The sequence below is a fragment of the Larus michahellis genome, chromosome 2, assembly GCF_964199755.1.
Source record: "Larus michahellis chromosome 2, bLarMic1.1, whole genome shotgun sequence".
In the NCBI taxonomy this organism is placed as follows: Eukaryota; Metazoa; Chordata; class Aves; order Charadriiformes; family Laridae; genus Larus; species Larus michahellis.
Window position 1 is genome coordinate 36828980 of NC_133897.1, and position 24326 is coordinate 36853305.

A 24326-nucleotide genomic window follows, 5' to 3' on the forward strand; every position below is an offset into this window, starting at 1 on the left:
TGCTGACAGGGTTTTCCTGCTCTTGGAAAGCAAGGGCTGAGTAAGTGTTCATCCTTGTATCCTGGAGAGGGGTCAGGCAAGACATGGAGGACGTCCTTGCAAGTTCTCTGCTTCTTCAGGTGCTGGCCAGGAGCTTCTAGGCCAAAACCTTCCTATATGAGAAACCCTTAAAAAAGAGTCCCTGACTATATCATGTGATGTGGTCCTCAGAAAAGCTGATGTGCTAATCCCAGTATGCAACCCATTTTGAAGGGATACATGGCCCAGCAAAAAGCTGGTGGCTGCCCCTGCTTATGATGCCACCAGCATCACTGCTGCTCCTGACAGGAGTGGTAACTGGAAAATAACAGTGCAGGACTCCTGTTCTGGGGGTGCTCTGCTGAAATTTAATTTAAATGTCTATATGTGTGGTTTTAGGAATCAGATTTTAGTGTTCTTGCTGTCAACCAGCTGCCTTAAAAATGGTCAGTTACCTTAAGTGCAAGAAAAGGAATGAAGATGCAATTTAATGTAAATGTAGAAAGTTCAAGTGCTGTCACTAAACAAAACCAACTACAACTAAATCCACTTCTGCAAAAGCTATGCTTAGCTTCACCAAAGCAATGTATTTGCTTCAAAGCAGTGAAAAAATTTGTGGCGTTTTTACAAGAGAAGTGGGAGCAGATGATCATTCAGGTCCCTTCTGGCCCTAAGATCTAGGAAATAACGCCTCATTGCACAATCTAAGTCATTAAAAACACACTTCCATTATTGAAGTAATCACATTTCTTGGAAATGTGGCTACTGTCTGCTAAGATGATATACCAGATGATCAGTGTTCTATTGAAATTCAGAAGAACAGTGTTTGTTACCAGAATTCTTCTTTTTTATTATTTCCACAAGCTCATTAGAACTCCAAAATATAGAAAACCACTCAGTGTTATAATATAAAACTGACATAAATTAATGCATACCAAAGTAGGTCCTTGTGTCACCCCCTTTCCCAGTAAGAGCAAGGAAGGCATGAAGCACATGCAGAAAGGGAGAGGTATGTCAGAGGATCGCGGTCACGTATATACACCTGAATAATGCATACAAAAAGAATTTAGGGGGAAAGAGAGGTGCTAAGCATTAGTTATTACATTTAAATCATCTTAGACAGATTTCAAAATACTTCTCAATATTTTCTGAATACTGGGATCACTCCCATCATACAACTTTCTAACGGGAGGTCACATCCTTACCCTCCACACAACGCGGAGACCTTGGGTCACAGCCGGGTTTTGATCAGTGGTGTTTCCTAACGTTATGGCACTGCACTGGGCCAAACTAGTCTTTTCTATTACATCCTCTAACGTTTTGCTGTGGAAGACAGAAAAGTGCTCTAAAAACCTCAGCAACAACTTAAAGAGATACTGCACAATTCCAGTGTACTCTAAATGTATCTTTACAACAAAAAACGTAGGCAGGCACTGTCCTTAATTTTGTCTCTTCCAGTGCCTAACCCAATTCAACTTGAATTTCTTGGTGCTGTAAAACATGATCAATTAAACGCATGTGATGAGCCTCCCAGTGAGCTTCAGCGTTGGTACTGCAAACTAGCATTTACCTTCCTATGCATGAGGCTGTATTGGCACAAAGCGCTTCTTCACAGAGGCACTTCTGGGTAAATAATAATTTCAGAGAGGATGAATAAAGGAAGAAAGTAATTTTTTATACTGAATGAGTACAAGGTAGGACCAAAGTAAATGAAACAATTTTCTTGAGAAAGTGGGTTCGGGAGAAACTTCTGGTTTTGATGAGCTGTCTCTCTAAAGAACGGGATGTGCTTTAACAGTATCATTTCTGATTTATCTGCTGTTGCCAGATAAATTTTCTTCTTGGGGGAAGAGCAGAATTCTCTTTATTTAATGTACCATGTCTGGAATGTGGACTAGATTCAGCTACATGTCGCTTATAATTATTTATGTAACTTATTAATCACCGGGCTGTCACTCAACTGTTTATAAAACACAAAAGAACACTTGGAGCCTGAAAAATTACATTTTTCCTCCCCTGCACCTCCCCAAAGGCCCCTCTGCACTTCTGAGGAGACCTCCATTTAAATGAAAATCTGTTGCCCAGTCTAAATAACAAGGAACTCTGTAATGATAATTTAAAGAACACGCTTGTACTTTGTGCTTGGGAATTGAATGATTTGCTTTAAGGTGCTGTATAACTTTCCTTTCAACTTTTCTGGCCGATGTCCTTGGCTCATCATTTAGTTTTTTTCCCAAACGGGGCATGGTTAGGGTTCCCCTCTTGCCTGCTCAGCCACCTGTTTTCCCCATATTCAATACTTGGGAAACCACAGCATCTTCCAGTTTGCTACCTGTGGATCGTGCCTGCTTGAAACTGGCCAATGCATTCAAAAGTTAAGATGCTTATACACAGACATGCACACACTGACGCACACCCTGGTTTCACACATCTCATTTCTCTTGTAACCATTTCTGTGTTGAGTTAATCAGTGTGGTTTTGTGCAGCTCATTCTTGAGCTCCTGTGCAGGATAGCTCACAGCTTGCCTTTCAGGAGAAGGTACCTTTCAAGTTCACAGAGACCATCATCCAGCGTTGTAAATGATACACAGAAGAGCAATGACTCCATTCAGCTGAATTACATTTAAGATTTGATTATGAAGGGCATCTATGAGGCAGGCTATTCATCATTTGACGTTCTATGTGGGTCTCAGTGTCTTGAAGCCTCATAAAGGCAATTCATTAAACAGCTTTAGCCAGACCAGGAGGTGACTCAGCGAGCTGGTAAAAGCCGGTGGCTGGCACCCACTGCGAGGTGGCATTCCTGCATTATTGCCTTGGGCTGCAGTATACCAGCAAGGTGCTTGTCCTTTTGGTGCCTCAGTTTAGCCAGCAGAGTATTGGTTTTACTGGTATTTACCTGACTTCTCACCCATTTGGTGGGCTGACTAGCAACATGTTTTCAATCTCTGCATGAAAGGCTCCGCATTAATCCACGCCACAATTTGCTTTGTTTGCTTCTACCATTAAAATTACTTGTTTCCCCCAAAGATCTGCCATCTGTCACTATTCACCTTTTACATTTTTATGCTCCACAGTTGAGCGAACACCAATGCCTGAGGAATCCTATTTCCCATTACAAGCCATTGGAAGTGCCCCGAGGTTGGGGCAGTTGCGAAGTCTCGCTCCTGGATGGATTCCCTGGGACACCAGGGCTCACCCTGCAGCCTTGTCCTCACAGCAGCTGATAATAACATTCCAGGTTTTTCATCGTAGGGGTTGGCCTGTCTTAAAAAAATGGTTTGGTTCTGTTTTCCCCACATTGCCATAATCTGCCTGAAGTAATGTAGAATTGTAGGAAGGAGAGGCAAAGAGATGAGACATTGCCTGAGCGGATGCGAGCAGCTAAGGGGGACTGCTCTGTGCTCTCTGCATGGGTAATGAGATTGTTGGATTGTTGGGTATCTTTGTCTGCACTTGACAAAGGAAAGGGGCAGACCCTGGGTGATGTCCGGGACGTGCATCTGCAAGACGCAAGCCACCGTCTGAGTAGCCAGTTGCAAATGATTTTTGTGTTTTCATAATCTTTGTGAGTAATATCCTGTCAAAGTCTCATCAAAAGTTATTAGTGCCTCCATAAACTGGTACTTCAATATGTAAACTTGCCTTGTAATTAATTTTAAGAGCTACGCCCCTGGCACCATAGAGCTCTTATTTCATTTTAGGAGCATAATTGATTAGGCTTCCTGTAGCTATGATGTAGACCAAGGATGTTGCCACCAAACAAGGAGTAATTTGTGACAGCTTATTTGTCAGGAGATACCTGCTGTTTGCCAGCATTGAGCGTACGTACAGCAAAGTAAAATATTTTGTATTGCTACTGCTGTGCCCTGCTTGAAGTTAAAAAAACTAAAGGAAAGACAAAGAGACTATCTAATTATACAGACAAATTAGTAAGGTTAATTAGTATATATTTGTACATCAGGTTTTATTCTCTGCTCTGAAGTTTTTTCTTCTCCACTGAGTTCCTTTTAAGATGTTTGTCTCACTATTGCATCAGATGACATTCCAATTTGGGCAACTAGATTTTGCATTGCTAAAATTTCCCTCTGTTTCAATTATATGAGATTTTTTTTTTCTACTTTCTGCAACTGTTATGGCACAATAAAATCCCTCTCTCTGATATGCCTTTTAGCAATTACAGTGTCCATCTTGTTGTCAATGGATTAGTGATAAGATTTCCCTTCTTTTTTCTCCGTGTTTAATATTTGAGTGAACGTTACCTGTGACAAATGCATTGGACACTCAGGCTGTACTAGCTTAATACATGGCTAGCATCAGTATTTCCTGTGGATAAGGTCAAAAGGGCTTTGTCTTCTATCAATTAAAAATAGGCTCATATAGGACAATGCATGTACATAATAAAGACATAATGTGTATTTGCGTGGCCATAAAGAAAAGGAGCGGGGTCATTCATAGACAACTGATCATAGCTGGAGTCTCGCCCTGACCCTGACAACAGAAGAAAAAAAAAAAGAAAAAAAAAGTATTATTTTATTTTTTCCATACTCTGCTTATGCTGGCTGGAGAAGTGAGCTGAATGTCCGAGAGAGGCAAATCTTAGGTTGCTGCAGCCTCTTAAAGCCTGTAAGTGCAGGGCTGAAACTAAAAGTGTCTGGAGCTTGCTGCCTCTTCAGGGGAAGCAATAGGAGCTCTGTCTGAAATAAAAAGAAAGCAAAATCTCAAAAAACGGATGGTTTAAAAATGAAACTGAGAATTTCAGAGGGAGAGTCAAAAGAAATGAGAAATGCTTCCCTCCAAAACTGCAACAGAATGATAAATTACTTTTGCCTTTCCGAAGCCAAGCTAGAAAACCTCTGCTCACCTCTATTATCTACTTCTGGTCTCTGAAGATACATTACCATATTAATTCATTGCGTTATACAATTTGAGCAACTAAATGAGTTTACCTCATGCCCTCTTAATAGCATTTTCTTTTAATGCTAGCTTTAAGTGATACATTTTAGGGGATACTTGAAGCAGAATACATCACAAAAATTTATTTAAACTCGATTTTGTTTACAAATTATGACTTATCCTTTCTTGATGAACCAAGTGTAGAAAAACCACACAGCCTCTCTGTGGATACATCGTCTCTCAGCATTGGGACTGCTGCCATCTCCTGACTAACATGGGGTTTTACTGGGGCAAAGAAGCAGCCGGCCATGTCTCCAGAGGTCAAGAGGGATTGTTTATGTAAAAGACAACCATAGCATCACAGAGCAAATGACATGCGTGATGAATTCGGAGGGTTACATCGCAGCCCATCAGAATGGGTGGGGTGGTACCGTGCCACACATCATACCCAGCGTGTGCCAGGGTGGTCAAATGGCTGCATCGCGAGTGGGCTCACCAGGCAGCAGGCTGCTGGATCCACAGGGCATTGGCCAAAGGCCAGCCTGCAGCGCAAAATACCAAGAAGTGTTTTCCAAGTGTTGAGATTGTGGGAAAGAGGATCAAAAATGGGTCAACCCAATTGTTAGACAACACGGTTCCTATCAGGCCAGGAATTTTATGTCCTGTAGCTGTGGTACCAACAGGGGCACTCCACCCATGCACTGGCTGCAGTTTTTTTCTACATGCATGTGTAATTCTACTTACACATACATGCATATAAAATATGCTTACAAGCAGCTTATAAGTAGAAGCAGCAACCTGATCTGCGGCCTTACGTCTTTGCTTGTTCTTTCCCATTATGTACGGGACTGAGCAACTTTGAGTTTCATTGGATTGCCCCAGGATTCATGAACTCACGAGCGTACTTATTGCAAATGTGCCCCACATCACACCCACAAAGGTTTCAAGGAGTGAGAAGCACAATAGAAGGCTCTTCATGCAGCTGGCCCCTAGGTCTGCTCGTTCTTGTTCCGGGGCTTCCTGCTGGTCAGTGCCTTCAGCTGTTCAGGAAGATTTCTGTGCACATCGAAAAGTTCTGAAATATTCCAGCGTTAGCAGAGGTGAATGTTTATCAAAATGACCATTGTGCAGGTCTCCTGTATTGTTCATTGGGGCCTCATTCAGCAAAGCCTTTGAGTACCTTCTTTAGCTGAAGCATATACTCCTGTATTTTCCTGAAACACCGAGGATGGATGTAATTTCATTAGATAAGTTCCCATTTCAGTCATCCATGGGAGACGCAAAGACAATACTGTGCAATTTAGTCACCTAAATTTTTAACACATACATTTTGCAAACAACCTGAAAATCACTCATCCAGTGTAATGATTATCAACAGATTCTGACTATTAGAAATAAAAGAACAGTTTGACCTCCATGGGCAGAAGAGGACTACAGTTCTGCATTCAGTTGAACTACTCTCACGTGTGAAGTTAAGCACCTGTGTAAAGTTTGCAGGCTTGAGGTATACATCTGAAATTATGCTTTTGTCCATGAATGATTGAAACTCCAGTATTATGGACAGAATTATCACATTGTTTCAAAAACCAAATAACAGATATTACAAATGTAATTGCTCTGTTTCATATTCTTAAAATGTAAGAGTGAGATCAACCCAGCTCCTTTGGTTGGCTGGCTGGGTTGTTTACCACTCTTGGGGTTTTGGTTCAGGTTTTTTTTTTATTTGTTTTTTTTTTTTCTTTTCAAATAAAAACATTCAACTATTATCTATTTACAATGACTGATAGAAGTAGCATTAACTTACTGCCAACTAGAAATCAGTTCCTATTTGACCTTCTGATATGTACTAACCACCTTTCAACTTTAAAGAGAATTTCATCTCATCGTGGCATTGACATAAATTAGTAAATAGAAAGTATCTTCCTTTGACATTTTCCACTGCAAGTACATGATCAGCAGAGTCTTACATTCAGTGATTTTCATTTAATAGGTTTATCCCTGTGCTAGATATGGTATTCATTTAAACTGACCTTGCTTTATTTGAATTATTGCTCAGATTTGCACAAGTACAAATGACCTAATCTTCCAAAATACATTTTCTGATCGACATAAGCAAACAGTCTGAGGAAGCAATTATGTAAAAGAAGTGCTTTTAGGCAACAAATGGGTCTATAAATAAACAAGTACTTCCTAATCACAGGCTAAAAAAGTGTGCCATTTTTCCTTTTTTAATAAAAAAAAATAGTTAAACTCAATGAATTTTAATGTTCCTGAAAGTGAAGGGCCAGAAGTACTTTGGGAAATTGAGTACAGTAAAAGCAAAAGCTGCACCAGCTTTTTGCCAAAGTTCAGCCAACATAGCTGCATCTAACCGGTACTACCTCTGACTTTCCAGGTCTGCACAGATCAGCAAGAAATTATACGGAAAAAACTGGCTGTTTTTTTATTTTCAACCTGTAGGAGGGAAGGAGATTTTTTTTACAAGTCAAAAGGCTTGGGGTTTTTTCCCAAAGTGAAAGGCAATGCAAAAATATACCACCCTACCCACCTTTGTGTTTTTTCTATTTTTTCCATTCCCAGTTCCTTGGGATCCCATTATTTATTTGGATTTATGCACTTTTTCCTAAATAAAGGAAGGATGCAAGGAAATACATTAAAAAATGTGTGCAAAGGGGAACTTTTATCCATCCTTGGTATTTGGGGAAAAAAGTAATTGTTAACAGTTGGAAAGGTATTATTAGGTGATGTATTACCAGTTGTGTCAATGTGCATGAGAAGAAAAGCAATAGGCGAAGCTTCATGCTGGAGAAATCAGCGTAGACAAATTATTTTCTCACAGTGAATAAATCAAGATTACTTAACTAAAGATGATGGATAGTTACGCAGTTGTACATTGGTATGAGCAGAGTCTCAAGTCTAGGAAGAAGAAGGTGGGTGAAAAGGCAAAAGTCACTTGACATGAGAAGGAGAAATTATGCTGCTAAAGAAAGAGAGGAAGAGCAACATGACAGAAATAAAAGCAGGTTAGAGATATCCATCAGTAGAAAGAAGACAAAGAGATGCATTAACGGAGAGTACACGATGTCAGGGAGATGAGAGGGAAAGAATCTTAAAAACAACCCAAAGAAACGCAGGAAGGCAGAAATGCTAAAGCTGAGCACGAACCCAAACTCCACATACTAACTCCTCCAAAAACACGTGCCTGCTTTGCCCTGGCTTGTTTGCAGGAGCATGGCTTGGGCTGTGTCTCACACAAGGAGGTGACCCCTGCGGCTGAGGGACTGGCTGGCACTGGGACTTCACATTTTGTGAAGGTCATGATCCTCGGTTTGATGCTGGCTTCCTGTAAAGCAGTACATAGCACATGGCTAGGACAGCTGACAAGTAACAAGTTGCTCTGTCTAGCGATACTCTTAAATGCAAATGTTTTTCTCTCCTGGTTGCCTTTGTCCCAGAAGGTAGTATGAATTATCAGGAGGATATATCTTCCCAAGTCTATAGCTCTTTGGATACCTAAAACCAAGAATGTCTTTTCACATGCACCTTGATCTTCTTCCAATATCTGCAGGTTAGCATAACCCTTATGATAAAAGACTCCAGGAGAAGAGACTGTTTCCATCTTCATCGTGCTGCAGCTGCTGTAAGGGAAGCGCAAAAGGAGGTGTCCAGGTACTAAGTAACTTATATATTGTGTAAATGAAAGGCATGTCTCTATGAGGATTAGGGGTGCCAGCATGGTGTTGCCTCAGAGGGCATCTGTCTCCGAGCGGCAAGGTGAGCAGGTCCTTGTCTGTGGCACTGCAGGCCTCCAGGAAGGACAGGACATGTTTGTCACATCTCCAGGTGACTGCCTACACAACATGGGCAGAAGGGCTTTGTTGATGTAAGTCAATACATTGTTTATGTTGGTCATGGCAATGTCTTTCTAACTTTGATGCATTAAGATGAGAAGAACATATGCAGTGTCCCTGGAGAAACAAGTGCCTTTTAGATGTACAAATAAGGTAGTTGTTTACAAATCCGTCCCTGGCAGGAGAGAGGGAGAAAATGCTAGGCACGGGAGAAGCAGCGTGTTGAGCAAATGTTTAAACTTTGTCTCTAAGATACCTTCTGCTCTTTCTAAAATAAGTATGCATGTATGTTAGAGAGAAAAAAAGTATCAAAGTGCAAATACTTACAGGAGAGACACGACATAAAATGCTAGGTTAGATACTTGCTCATTTCCTCAAACTTCTGAGTTTCTCAAATACCTCTCCTTTGCATACTGTGGACCATGGAAGTTGTTTCCATGATGACAAATAGATGTTATGTTTATTTACTGGGCAGCGAGGAATGACAATGTCAGCTAATGGCATTTCTGTTCTTTTCTTTTTTTTTTTTTTTTTTTTTCAAGGGAGACGTATTTTAATTAATGAAACTGGCAGCAGTAGCAGCAGCAGTTTTTCAGATACCCTTCCCAGCGCAATTTTGGGGGCGTGTGAGTGAAACAAGAACAGACAGCAGTTACTGTGGCTGTGTGATACTCCCATCAGCCTTCCAAAGCCTTTTGCTCTATTCGGTATGCACATAGCTTCTTGTGAACAGCACTGCCTGCGAAGTGTCAAGGAGATTTCAGGCTTTACTCATGGGTAAGGACCTAAATATTTCTTGCATTAGGTGCGTGGCCTTTTCTTCAACCCTCCCACACATCTGTTCTTGTTGACAGCTCTACTACATTGTCCATAAAAAATGATCTGATAGCAAAAACCCTTGTAGTTGATACGGCTCTGGTAAAAATAAATAAATAAATAAACAAACAAATAAATAAATAAATAAATTTCATCTCTGCAGCAGACTGTGGAAAGTAGGAAAGAGAGATTTTCAGAAGGAGTCTTCTGAAAGAAGAGAACAGGGTCTGAAAAAAAACCCAGAGTTTGGGCAGATTGATTAGCTCATGGATTTTTTCCCTTTTGAAATTTTTCCTGAGGCTCCATAAAATGTATTTGCTTTGTAAGAGCCACAGGCTGCTGCTGAAATGAATGAACAATGAATTGAATACCACTCTGAATCCCTCTGCAGCCTCTTGGGGTTTCCTATCAGCTCTGCTGGGTGACGCGTGGTCTAGTGGGAAAGTGGAAGCTACTAGATCCAGTCTTTGTTCCTTCTCACATCCCTCTCTGTAGAAAACTGGTGTGGGACTTGTCTCTCCTAGCCCTGGGCAGCTATGGTGCTGGTGCTTGGCTTCACCTCATCTCCCCCCATTCCCTTGGCAGGTAGTGAAGCTTCCCACCGAGATTCAGGAAGGGTGTAAAATTATTTCCAGGGATTTTTGTAGTTGATCCTTTCCTCCCTCCTGCCTTATGTGCTTGAACCAGAGCTGGCTGGTATCTGGCTGTATCTGTCAAAACAGTGGGACCAGCAAGGCAAACAGTTGCATGCAATATTAACAAGCTGGAGGTAGAAGCTGATGATAATAGTGAGGGACCGACTGGATATAAGTTTCAATGACTGACTTAAACGTTCAAAAGCAGTGAACAGATAGACTCCTACTATTTTGCTTTTCCTCATGCAACAGTTTCGCAGATCTACTTCAGTTCTGAATGTGCTGTAACACCTCAAACTGTATTACTGGATGACTACAGAAACATGAAGATAAAGAGGAAGAATTACATAAAAATTAAATAAATATATGGCTGGAGGAAAACAAAAATCAAAGAAAAAAAAATTACACACACCCCCTAAAAAGAAACAACCTAAGCAAACAAACTGTATTAGCTCAAGAACCACAGTGTACTGGCTTTAGCTGGGATACAGTTAATTTTCTTCACAGTAGCTTGTATAGTACTGTGATTTGGATTTGTGATGAAAAAAATGTTGGTAACATAGGGATGTTTTAAGTATTGCTGAGCAGGCCTTATGCAGCATCAAGGCCTTTTCTGTTTCTCACGCTGCCCTGCCAGCGAGTGGGCTGGGGGGGCACAAGTAGTTGGGAGATGACGCAGCTGGGACAGCTGACACCAACTGACCAAAGGGATATCCCAGACCATACCATGTTGTGCTCAGCGGTAGAAGCCAGAGGGGGAAGGCTAACAAAGACACACTAAAATGGTACCTGTATGTTTCACAGACTTAGCTGATTTTCTCAGCAGAAGCAAAATCCCATCTCCAGTCAAAAGATACACAAATCTACACCAGTTGAAACAGAGTCAGCACTTTCCCACAGCTTTTTATAGTCTGGCATATGTGTGTGTATATATGTATACACACGCAATTATGGAGAGAGGAAGAGACTGGCCTCTCTGTAACTGATTACAAAATCAGTGTTTCATTTGAGCTTGGAGATGTTTTATTTCTGCAACTTGGTTGTTTTTTTTTCCTCCAAGTGTTCCGTATTATGGACATTTCTTCAGGCACCCATCTGCCTGCTGGACCTTGGATCCTGGACCGGGATTTGCTGTCTCCACGCAAATTTGCAGAAAGCTAACCCAGAAAATGTTAAATACAAACAGAGGCCAGTTCATAGGCCATAGCAAAGACACACAAGAGAATATGTTCTCTACTTTAGGATACTGTAACCCTGATTAGGCCCTGTTTCCAACTGCCGGTGAATTTAATTATGGATATTTGATCCTTACATCTTGAAAATATATTTCGTGGTCTTTTTTCCCCTTTTCTGTCTGCTACATCAGGACCACATAAAGCTGCCACATCTCCACAGTCACAGGAATGTAAAACTCTTACTACTGCATGAAATTAAAAAATGCAAAGTTCTATTTGCATCAGCTCCTCTAAAACAGTTTTTGTGTGTTTTAGCAAGGAAGTTGTCAGACTAATGTCAGACAGATCCCTGGGATGGCTATTACATTCAGCCTATCATGGGATCAGAAGAGTCTGTGTAGTTGACTTTGGCCCTGAGACAAAAAACCTTGTGGCATGGTATCAAGAAAAGGGGGAAGGAATAACAAGGAGAATGAAGAAATGACTTGGCCAAGCAAGAAAACGTGAAGTTGGAGCCAAGCCAAAGCCAGCCCCAAGACACAATTTGAACCGTGAACAGCCCTGGGGCAGCTGGCCCGTTGCACACCGGGCGTCAGTAGGTGTGCAGCAGTGCTGGACCAGGGAAGCTTGCACCCTCCCTCCAGCTCCTCCAGCCCCATCCAGCCTCACTCAGGGCAGAGATGCCGGGCATCAGCCCCAAGCCAGACTGGAAGCCAAAAGGGGAAAACAAAAACATGCAGGAGAATTTATGGGGGTATTTGATTGAATTTTAATGACTCTGAGAAGTGATGTGGTGCCAGGGCTCTCAGTGCATTTGAAGGAAAGAGCAGCTACTTGATTTTGGGATGTGGTGGACTTCTCTGATCTTGACAAAGGGCAGCAAGGCCTCTCAGGAGGAGGCTGACCAAACTTGGTAGGTGCACTGATAAGGAGAATCTCTGGTGCAGTCCTGCTCTTTGTGAAAGGCAATGCCACCATACAGTGAAGCTTTAGATAACATCACTGCTCCCGTAGCACTCTCCAGATTCTCCCTCCCACAAAAAAATGTGCCTCTTGGAGACTGGGGACATATTGGGGAATTTTGTATTCCCACGCTTAGTGTTTCTTAAAGGTCTGGTCCAAAGGCCTTGGAAGTCTTTCAGTTGACTGCAATGGTCGATGGCTCCAGCTCAGATTGTCTTTTATATGGCTTTTACCAAGAACTTCGTAATGACGTGTTGACACCTCATAGTATCCCTCTGAGGTTAGGCTTCATGAGGAAACTGCTTTCCCAGCTCATTTGTTTTGACAGTCATGTTGTTTTTCATGCTGAAAAAGGAAGAAACTATCTGCACATCCAGGTTCTGTGAGCTTCATGTAAAGCTAGAAGGAAAAGATTCGCAAAACTGGTGCTCTTATTCCTCCCACAGCAAACCTACAAGATCATTCCTCTGCTGGTCTTTGATCATCCGTATTGGATCACATGCAGGCATGGCCAGCCTGAACACAGGAAAGATGACGTAGGGACATGAGGCAGAGGTGGGTGTCACAACAGGAGGGAGGAGTGGAAAGTGGTCCAAGGATGGGCTGGTGGCACCAGAAAGACCAGCAGAGGACCATGAAATGGATCTCAGCATTGGACAGTGGCATGTTCTGATAAGAATCAGAATGGTACAAAACCAATTGTTTCATGGAATAACTAGACTAGACATCTAAAACATACTTGTTCCCACCTGAGTAACCACCTCACTACTCATCATTACAAAAGCTTTTGGTTTGTAGCATAAGATCTCACTGGCTGTCAGACTTGAGATGGAGGGACACTCAGGAAAGCCGCCTGCCCTTACTAAGTACCTAAAGCTTATAGAGTCTGAGGAATCAGCGTCACCCTTTCTCTGTGACTGAGCCATTGCAGTTCTTGATCAATAGAGATTATGGTTTCAAATTATGGTCTTTTATTTAGACCTAAAACCTGGCAAGAAAATACTAAGCTAAATAGGTAAGTGATCTATCTAAATTTTCTCACAAGAGCAAATGAAAAGGGAAAAAATGTCTTTCTATAGTGTACAAGCTCTCTTTCACCTACCTGTTCTCTTTTCTCCATCTGGGTTTCTCCAGCAAATGTAAGTCTTCTGTGTGACTGTGAGATTTTTCTCTTGCTGTATATTTCCAGATGCAAATTTGTCCAAATTGAATCTTAGGAAGCCAAAATCTTTATCAGCTGCATGTGAGCTAGCTAGCCCAATGGCTAGCATGAGCTGCAGAGAGAGGATCCTACTACAGGTTGCCACTTATGTTGGACTGTGTGCCTGCAGGAAAGTAAGAGACCTCTGCCATGCAGACAGTTCTGTTGTTATTCAAAAGAAAAAAGGTTTTTCCCTAACTTGAGTGACTTAATGAGAGTCCTTGTCAAGATGGTGGCTGAAGTTGGTAGGACTGGGCAAAATTGACTCTCTGATAGCCTTTAATTCGATCTGTCACTTTGGGAAGGAAACTACAAATGTCTGATTCAGTTTAAAGATGGCTTTTTTTCTGTGCGGACATCTGAAAGATAACTGTATGCCCCTTTTCTCACATCCTCAGTAATTCTTACAGTTCTTGGTCTTCACTGGGAAAAATAGGAATTTCAAGGTTCAAGATCCAAATGTGACTCCAGTTTCTATGCTGACAGGTTTTTTTCTTTCCAGTGTGCTGATGAGAAAGGTCCTTTAAAACCATCTTTGTGAACAGAAGAATATATGTGCTGTTAGATGCTTTCCTTTTACATATTAGAAAAGGTGCTGCTGAAGGACCTAGGAGATTTCAGGGTTTCTCTGTCTCGATATAATAGACTTTCAGTAGTGTGCACTTTTGGTAGATGCAGGCTGCAAGTCAGTGCAATATACATGATGTACAACCATCGCTCGTTACTGGAACTGCCCTTTGATATGTTAGTAGACCTGTGACCCTTCTGAAAACATTCATTTACACAGCAACTGCTGGCATAGATAGCCGACAGGAAGGGTTGAAATGAACAACATTTGCATTACGCACAATCATTCTTTAAAACAGGAAGTTTGACAGTAAATCATGAAAAGATAGTATGCATGTGCATGAGTTGGGATCCTTAAGTAACCAAAACACCAAGAGATTTGTCAAATAAATTTAAATTCATAAGCATTTTCCAAATGCATTTCCAAGAACAGCGTCCCGTCTCCAGTGTGGAGCACGCTGCTGCAGCAGTCATTTAAAATTCTGCTAAATCATTCTGCGACTCTCTAACCAGTACTAATAGCTTTTAGGCTGGCTGGCAATCTCACGCCAATAGGAAGCCTTGCATAGGCTTCCAGACCATTTATGTGTGTGGGTGAGTGAGAGAGAGCACCGCAGATTTAATTTAGTGCCCTTGGTGGTTTTCAGTAGAATATATATATATTAATCACTTGTGACTTCTGGTTTGGGGGATGGGGGTTCATCTGGAGTCCAGGAAAATCAAATGAAACTCATAAAGATGAAAGTTGTCTTGATTTCGTTTGCTGATTTTAAGCAGCAAATTGTTTCTTACCCATCCCTGCATGATAATTGGTAAATGTACTGAAATGGGTTATTTGAGTTTCAATGGACTCTCTGGGCAATCACACAGTAACTGGAGTTCAGAATGTGCCCTATAGGTATGATTGCTAATCGCATTGCTCAGATAATTTCCGTCTGGGAGAAACACATTGCTGGCATGTTGCAACGAGGAGGCAGGGCCGTCTTTAGCTGTGTCTGGCATGGGGTCCCCAAGCAGGCGAGAGGCTGTGGCACAACTCTGAAAATGTGAGCCATTGACTCAGCTGCAGGGAGCAAGAAATGGGAGTAAATTGCGTGAGATGAATGAGACTCGGTAGGTCTGTAGGCAACATTAGTCTGCAGATGAGAGTCACTTCATCAGACATTAGGCTTTGAATATTACACTTTAATTTGGTTGAGTAGTGGCTCTCTGTTGCTCTCAGAGGGCAATTTATCCTATCCGGTGCTAAGGACTTGCATTTCCAGAACATGAGTCATCTCCTTATCTGTGGATAAAATAACTCACCTTCCGCAGGTGCCTTTGAGCAGTGGATAGAGCCTGGCTTAGACTTGCACACCGAACTCCTCGGTGATCATGGTTAGGATCAGAGGTGTCATGCCAAGGGCTGAGTTTAATTCAAGAAGCTCCAGGGCAGAACAGTCTTGAGCAGGGGTTTGGTTATAAGAAACTAAATCTGGAGTGGGGACGAAACTACAGGTGTCTGTGCTGGTGTGGCTGAGAGCAGACCATGCCCATAGTCTGCAGATTACAACTGTGAGGAGACTTTAGCAATTCTTTTTATCTCACATCTACAGAAAGCAAGGAAGAATTGTGTTAAACAAGTGAAAAGAGTGCAAGGAGGCTTTGGGACTAGTAGGGACTGGGAGTGTCCTGTGCTCAGGGTGACAATACTGGTACCTACAGCCAGAGCTGCCCAGGTGGTACTGCTGGCAGCGGGGGCATCTGCCCTTTTATCCTTCTCACCCAGCAAAACAGTGCTATGTTTGAGCAGCTCTCCTGCAAAAAAGGGAAACAAACAATCACCCGACCACAGCTGGTGCCTCTCTCCGCCTCATCCACGTAGCTGCTGTTGCCATGGCAGCAGTCATCACCCTCGGAGGATGCTCTGGAGGGCCTCCTCCTCCTCGCCTGCTGTTCCCACTGCCCCAGGAGCATCAGGCTGCTCTCATGAAGGCATTGGTGGCAGGTTCCCTCACTGCCTTCCCTGGGGAGCACTTGGTCTCCCCTCCCCCAGGACTGTCTACAGTGGTACAGCTTTTCTGCTGACCATTGGCAGCACCATGCAACAGCAGCGCAATGGGCTGCTCTTATCGCACCAGGTGCAGTTACTTCCCGACCTCTTGGTACAGTCTTGTGCATGTCATTGCTAAACATGTTCTTGTACTTAGCATGTATAAGAGCATTTTGCAGAGCGACAGCATTTCTTTGACCCTTTCGGCTGCAGAGAACAAGTTTTCTATTCCTCTCCATATGACAATGTTGAAATCTGCCTGCCTTTGCCCATTTTTATGCCTTCATCAGACAGTGGGAGACAGCAAAGGTTGTACACTTAATTCTCCCAGTTCTTCCTGAAGACCACAGTGACTGTTTCCTCTTTGAAGTGCTAAGCTGTACTACTGAATTTGGGAGCCCTGACAGCTCTCGAACACCAACAGGCACATACAGGAAATGTTCTGATGGAGTCTTGTTTGCAGAATTCAGAGTACGTGGGATGGGTGGATCTTGTGGACTGGTCAGCCCATGCCCTGCTTGATGTTAAGTAATGCAAACCAAAGTATGTTCAGGCTATTTCTGCAATTCAGTTCCAACTTTTCTCACTTTTAACTTCTTTTCTAATTAGCTGAAGGCCTGGATCAGACCTAAGTATAAGTTTTAAGCAGGCTTACGGTTGTGGCTATCCAGGGCCTCGAGGGGGTTTTGTGGCAGGCAAACATCCCGGTGTAGGTATTGTCTTTTTACTCCCTTCTCCTATGGGTGGTTCTTATGCATAGGGCATGAGAAAAGGATGACCTAAAAGTAATGATGGCAGCTATACAGCAACAGAACATTTCTCTGTACAGGAGAAATTCATGGACTTCTTGTCTTCATATTCAAGTGTATTTGTTCTCCCTCTGCCCCCATGGGGGGCAGCTTTAATTGAAATATAATAATGATAGAAGTTGACATTATCAACTTTGACTTCGTTTAAAATGAAAAAATGCTTTGAAATATATTTTGCTTTTTGAATCCAGACTAACACTAGACTGTCCATTCTCCAGGAAATTCAGACAAAAAAAAATAATCCCTACCATCTTATGAAATTCCCCTCAGCAGGGATTTTCTTAAAGGAAACAATTATAAAACTATCAAAAATGTCTCACTTCAAGGCTTTCAGAAGGAAATATCACTGGGGGAATTCAAGCTGTGATATCCATGTGGCACCTCTTCCCCTGCTTCCTACTGTGGGACTCCCTTCTGCCCTTGGACCCCAGCAGCCCTGCGAATCCTGCTTGATGACCTGCAGCCACGAGGGCTTTTGAGCTCATGGTCCCCGTCTGGGAAACCTGAAGCTTTTTCAGCCTCCAGGATTTTGATGATTGCTAAGTTTAGCAGAGAGAGGAGGGGAGAGGGCGGGCTGGCAGGAAAGCAGACGGTGCTCTGCTGGAGCCCCTGCAAGGTGAGTGAAAATCACCATCCCTTTTGCTGAATGGGCAATTTTCAGTGGAAAATTGTATTTGTCAGAATTTTTTCTGCCCAGCTCTTCCCTGTGGGCTTTTAGTGCCAGTTCTTCATGCCCCTACCCTCCCCTGCAGGCTGGGCATCCTGCCCAGCCTGAGTGTCCCATGGAGTGCAAGGTCTCCTGTCCGGCAGATCCACTGCATTGCAGAGGTCCGGGAAGGTGGTCCTCCAGGCAGAAATGGGGCAAGCAACCAAGGGCTTTCTAATATGAAGCGGGAGCCTGGGCTTACGGGATACTCATCCTGCAGCACCCAGGAATATCTGCACCAGCATTTCCAGCTAAAATAATTTTGGGTACTGGACACGGATGTTGCTCAAAGGTTCCATTTTTTTGAATGGCAAAAACTTTTCAGTTCTGGAGTAATTGGTGGTTTGGGTTCTTTGTCAAAATCCACCTTTTTTCTCAAGGAAAGGGAGATATTTTTCATTACTATTTTCGTGGAGCTGAGAATTGGTCTCTCAAAAAGAAAACCAAAACTTTTTGGATTAAAATTGGGTTAAAGTGACACTATGGATGTGGACTGGATATAGCTTTTACAAAACAGACAGTGAATCTTTAATGAAAACCTTTGTCTTTGCTGCAGCCAAGGTTGTATCTCAATAATATTGTCTCGCATTGAGGCTAAATTGGATTTAGATGTTATCTGTACTGGGATTTCTGCTGCCAGCTTCAAACTGAAATAAACCATATTGGTGCAAGGCATACCTAGCATTTACACTTTTTTTTTTCATATTGGGCACTCTATTAGTGCTGCTACATCAATTTAGTAAAGAACGCTCTGCAAGCAACTAGTCATTTAATAGGAAACCTAGAAATATTCAGAGATGGCTTAAGCCAGAAACTTTTATTGCTGCTGCTGACTGTACCGTCTTTAAAATGAAAGAGAGACCGCGTAGTGAAATGCCTGTGATCACTTAGTGTTGTGCCGCAGTGCTCGTAATAAGGTTTGAACCCTGCTGTTGTCCAGAAAATCTCCTGGCAGTTCCAGTCTATGTTGTTCTGCATATCATGCCGCATGCTGTTAGGGAGCGTTTTTACCCCAGAAATGGAAAGGATGATAGTGGCCCAAGTGGTGCTGGTATACCCCGTGCCTCTGTCAGGCAGGAGCAATTGGTTGAAGGAAATATGCTGAATGTTTCTAACGAACCCCATGTTCTGTGGATGGGTGGTGTTGGAAGTTACTAATTACTAAAACTAGTAAGTCCTAAAGCACATGTTCTCTCATGTCGACATGATACCAATGTTATTGTGGGGCACCTGAGAAAAATCAACACCTTTGTTAAAAATATGCTGATCCTGGAAACTGCTAATCTATACGGCAGGGTAGATACAAATTAAATTAATTGATTGTACAAATTAGCCGTTTTATGAATAATATTAAAATGAGCATGATACTAGCCAAATTAAAGAATAACCCATTTCAAGTGATGTTTATAATTCTGAAGTGAAAGGGCTGGTGACATTATCGTTATTATGAGAACACTTCCTGTAGTACTTCTGCTCAGGAGGGGAAAAAGAGGGGAAGCAGTCCAGCATATCAGGGATAGTTAAGGAATTTCCTGTGCCTTTATCAGCCATTTTGAACTGCAAATTTAGGTCTGTCTGGGGAGAAAGACTGGAATAGGTCAGATCATCTGGGAATCAATAAAAAGGAAAAGACTTTTAGTAGCCTAGCAAAAAGCAAAATCACCACCTCAAAGAAAAGAAACCTACTCAAAAAGTCACAGCTTAGGCAGGAGTGCTCATGCACAAGTGTGGAAGCACAGGAGGTCTCAGAAGAATTACCCAAGGGTGAGGGAAATAGGTATATGAGGTATTAAGTATTCTTTTCTGGATCAGTCTTTCAAGCAGTTACATTTTAAAATAATAGTTGAAAAAACATGCCTCATAAAAATTAGCCCTCCTGCCCGTGAACACAATTTTAAGACCTAACTGATTTATTTTGTTTGCTTAGCTTTGTTGTATTAATTGGTTGCTAATAGTCTGCTAAATCGAATAACAAGCCACTTGATGAGAATAAACTATATTTTCAGACCTGTAAACTGTTAGACATCATTTAGTCACTAAGATCAAGTCAACCTAGGCAGATTACACTGGAGTACTGAATATTCAGGCATTTGAGACCAAAGCCTCAGGTCTCAGGAATGCAGGTAATAGCATTGCTCTGCATAATAAGTAAGCCTTCTGCAGGAATCCAGTCAGGTATCTTGGAAAGAGCAATGGTGATGGGGTGGGAGACCAGGAAGGGAAGGGAAAAATGGGAGTTGGTACAAATGTTTAATTTCTCACCTGAAATGTCTCACTCTGATGATGCTGAACAACAATGGACATGGCAAAAGTTCTGTTCTGAGCCCCTGAACTGTGATTTAGGTTTTAGACATTACCATTAATTATTGAAACTCAGAAGGCTGCAAAAACATCTTGATTCATTGGCAAACTGACAAACATATGGTGTGTTTTGCAAACCTCTAGGTTTCTGTTCAGAGAAGGAGAACATTAATTGCATACAAATTCTACTGGGAGTTCTGAAACCAGCCGTCATTAACATTGTTAGACATCGTATCTGGGAAGCTCAGTGCATTTTAAAATCTGAGTTAAAAATTCTGAGCTTTTATAAAACTTTTGAGAAGGAAAGTGCTGAAGTGCAGTAAACTCAAGAGCATAAAAGTATCTGGTGCTCTTTGGTATCTGGTGTTGGTGTATCAACAGCTTTACTTCTTGATTGATAGTCTGGACGGTGGGTTAATATTTGTCTTGGTAGGTTAATATTTGTCAGCACTTGGAAACTGGCATCAGAATCTGTTCTGTGTTGCCTGTGGCCTCCTACCAATTCTGCTTTGGCTATTTGATTGCCAGTTAGACATCTGAAATCTGATGAATGTCAAAACTTCAAGTCTAGATTCACTGTACACAGAGTTTAATCAACATTGACAACGGGCTTTAGATGAAGGGGATTGTGCTGTGATTATCAACACAACCCAGAGAGTCTCACTAGAGAATTCTGCAATGCGTCATGTAGAAAACAAATTACCCTCTTTTTAGTCTAGGTTGTGGTATGGCAGCTGTTCTTCACCTGATGAAGCATTCTGTCCAGCCACCTCTCTGGCTGAGGATGGGTACATAGATATGGCACTACAGATAGACATGGAGGGACAAGATCATATGGGCTGTTTTGACCAAGGGCTGTAGGATTATCATGCTTGGTGACCTACCAAGCAGGTTTGCTGCACTTGCATTAAAGAAGCTAGTAGAGCACTCACCACAGGCCATAACTTTCAGGATAGTTATTCTGTTGTGGCATGACTTCAAAATCTGGAGTCATGGGAGTTGTAATGTCCCCAACTTGGTCCAGCTGAGTAGCCTGTGAGTTGTCCTGTAGCCCCAGCAGGCAGAACAGAGACTAGCTCTGCATAGGAAGTCTCTGGAACTCAGCGCAGAAAAATCCTGGGCCATGCTGTGACACAAAGGACCTGTCCCATTCAGCAGGTCATTCCCCCACATCGATTCGTGTTATTACTTTCCCACTTTTAAATGCCTTTAGTGACTCCTCTTTCAGAAGGGTTAAATTCCTCATCGTTTAGCAACTTGTGTGTAGCCCTAACGATTTCCCTGTTAAGGGCTATCACTGCTCTATTCAAGCCTCATATTTCAGTGCCACTGGTCAGACTCCAGAAGCAAAGCAAATCTCATTGTACTTATGTGCACACCCTCGAGAACGCTCTTCTGCAGCAGTCTTTGAAGCTGCGACTGCTGGGTGGATTTCCTTGCTTTCATCTTCCATCTCACATTCTTTATGTGTGTAAAATAGTTCAAAACTGAGCCCCAGTGTGCTTATAAAATGCCAGGTCATTGACAATAGTGGCACTCATTTGCTGTGGTCAATTTAGTACTAATAAGCTGAAACTGTTCTGCGGGGATTCTTCTACATGGAACATAAACTCCTTTTCCCTCACTTAAGAACACTTTCCTATAAAATGATTGCAACCTAATAGTTTTCCTCCTCATTTTGGTAACCAGTCTCAGTCTATATTAGTGCTGTTTCCCCCAGCAGCTTTCCCTATAAGCTTTATTTCAAGGCACCAAATCAATGATTACATGGTATGCAGTCCATTGAACGGTCCATCCTGGGAACCCAGCATGTAATACAGCCCCTAATATCCTAGTGCCACCGTAAAAGCAGAATTTACTGCAATAGGCTAAATTCAGTGCTCAGATTCTTTTTTTTTTTTTTTTTAATTTATTTTCTTTCTTTTCATCCAGGTGTCTTAAAGGAGATGGGACGTCTTCTCAGGTGCCTCTCAGAAATGCTAAGTCTCCACATGGGTTTCCTGACCCTCTGCAAATGCCGTAGCAGCGGGAAAAAGGAGGTTTCACACCTTCCTAAAGTCATTATTCACTCATCTCTGAAGACTTCACTCTGCATTTATTAATCACACTGATCACTGTATCTCTTTTCATTTTTTTCTTGTCCCGTCCCTATATCCAGTTGATTTCCCAAATTCATGCTCCTTTTGCTCTTTTCCTCATTTGCTTCCCCCGTGGTTCTGATGCTTCATATTGCAGTAAATTGTTCTTCCATCCACGTTACTCTGAATCTCTTTCAAGAATGCCATCTATGCTTATTCCTACACTGATTTGCTGAAATCTGCAATAAAATAATCTAAACAGAACTGTAAACAAAACCCAGACATGCATAAATGAATGCAATTCATTCCCTGTCTCCTTCTGGTACCCTGTTTGCACAAGGCATTACTTTCTTCTCTGAGCAAGATGTGCGGCTGGTGCAACTTCATATATACTATTGATACTATATGTATTTTCACCAACTGCTGATCAGATCTCTATGATCATATATTTTGTGTATGTGAAGTCACAGGTCAATGGGGCTAGAACTTCTGGGTTAGTGGTATTATTATTAATAATCCAGTGTAAAGCTTTCCAGCAATGAAGTTACCTTGTCTGATCTCTCTTTTACAGCATAAGTGGGGTCTCTTGTCTACTTATACTCCAGGAAGAGAACTATATCATTCCCTGATAAAATTACTCTTGTAATTTTATCCCCAATAAATTGACTGTGTGACATCATTAACTTCCCGCACATTCTGTGTGGCCATAAATAACCACCACTTCCACATGGAAAATGGAGGAAGCACCATCTTTCTGTCAGGCTATGCATTGCTATGAATTATTTTTTTTTAAAGTTATTAATTTTATATTAATTAAACTGGTATTTTAACAATAACATCATTGTCCTTATGTTTTCCTCAGCAGTAATCAGATTCCTTCACTGTGATAAACTGCCCGGCCTTCAGCCTCATAGCTTACCCGCTTGGGAATTGAATTATTGCTTCATAAAACAGAGGGTTGATTACATAATCACTTAATTAAATGTTGTACTCAGTCATTGCCAAGCTATTCCTGAAATGCATTTGGCATCTGTACTCACTAGGCAAATTTAAACATTGGGAGGGTTATTTTTTTCAGATGTGCTTCTTTAAAGGTTATTATTTCCAGTGTTCCTTTGTCTGTGTGGTCTGGTTGTTTTCCATGTGTCAAGCTCACTCTTAATCACAAAGGAGATGAAATGCTCTTTGTGTTCCTATCTGACTTGCAGATTGCAGTCAGATTCTTGCTGTTATCATTTTGGAAACATTTTTCTTGCTTCTGTTTGCAAAAGCACTCAGAGGTTGAGAGCCCGCAGTCACCTATTTGGCAACTGAGTTCAGAGCAGATATTCAGGACCTCACCAGTGACCACTGAGATTACTGTAATGAGTTGGGCATCAGACCTTGGAAAGGAAAAATTCAGGATTAGCCACAGCCCCGGGTGAATCCCCGCTGCAGACAAGCACCAGCGAGGTGCCAGGGGGCTGTGGATGAGACAAACCCTTAGGTTCTGCTGCGCCCAGCCAGCACCTGGACCTGGCTCTGTATGTGACTTCCCAGTTCCTAAGGGAGAAATACCAATGCCAGCACGCTTTCCCAGGGTACACTCCAGCTGATGTAGGTCCCAAGCCCACAGAGGACATCACATATCCCCTCGTGAGCTCTTGCAGCCTTGCCCAGAGCTTCAGCCTGACAGGCTATGTGGTTTCACCCATCTGGGACCTAGTGACAGCAAAGGTGAATAAAACACTGGCCATTACACTACACTTCTGAATTACATTAACACACACAGAGTAAGAAGTGAGAGGCAGATTTGTGAGGAGAAAAACCTGAACATACTTGCGTATGGAACTTCTCCGTTTCCTTGCTTTACCTGGAGATTTCTTCACGCCCTAGATGATAGGTGCAGTGCAGAGTTAATCTCCAAACTGTCTCTGCTTCAGTATTTCCATCTTCCTGTCTGTTCCTGCCTCTACCACACTCAAGAGTTTCCCCTTATATTTAAACACGGTTTCATCACAGGTTAGCGTGACCGCATGCCCTGGCCACACAGTACAGATGCATAACTCTACCAGGGCAGGACAGTGGACAAGGAGAGCCATCAGCAATCGATAATTCTTGCAGGGAAGTTCCATAGTCTTAGCAGGATCGCTTCAGTTGTTCATTTTCCCTAAGGCTTATCCCTAAACACAGCTGTCAGTTCTGTCTCCCCTACCAGGAGAGAGAAGATGCTTAACTTGTCAAAGTTCATAAGGCTTTCTGCTCTGTCCTTTTCCAGCTCGGATTTTGCCGTGTCCTG

General features: G+C 42.2%; 1 long non-coding RNA gene across 1 annotated transcript in view; it reads left to right on the forward strand.

The window, feature by feature from the left end:
- Positions 1-22738, forward strand: part of LOC141738256 (uncharacterized) — a 37193-nt gene extending 14455 nt beyond the window's left edge. Inside the window, exons 2-4 of the long non-coding RNA XR_012585349.1 lie at positions 8483-8583; positions 9308-9542; positions 21903-22738. This is a non-coding gene — a long non-coding RNA (uncharacterized LOC141738256). The remainder of the gene's footprint in view (positions 1-8482; positions 8584-9307; positions 9543-21902) is intronic.
- The last annotated feature ends 1588 nt before the right edge of the window (positions 22739-24326 follow it).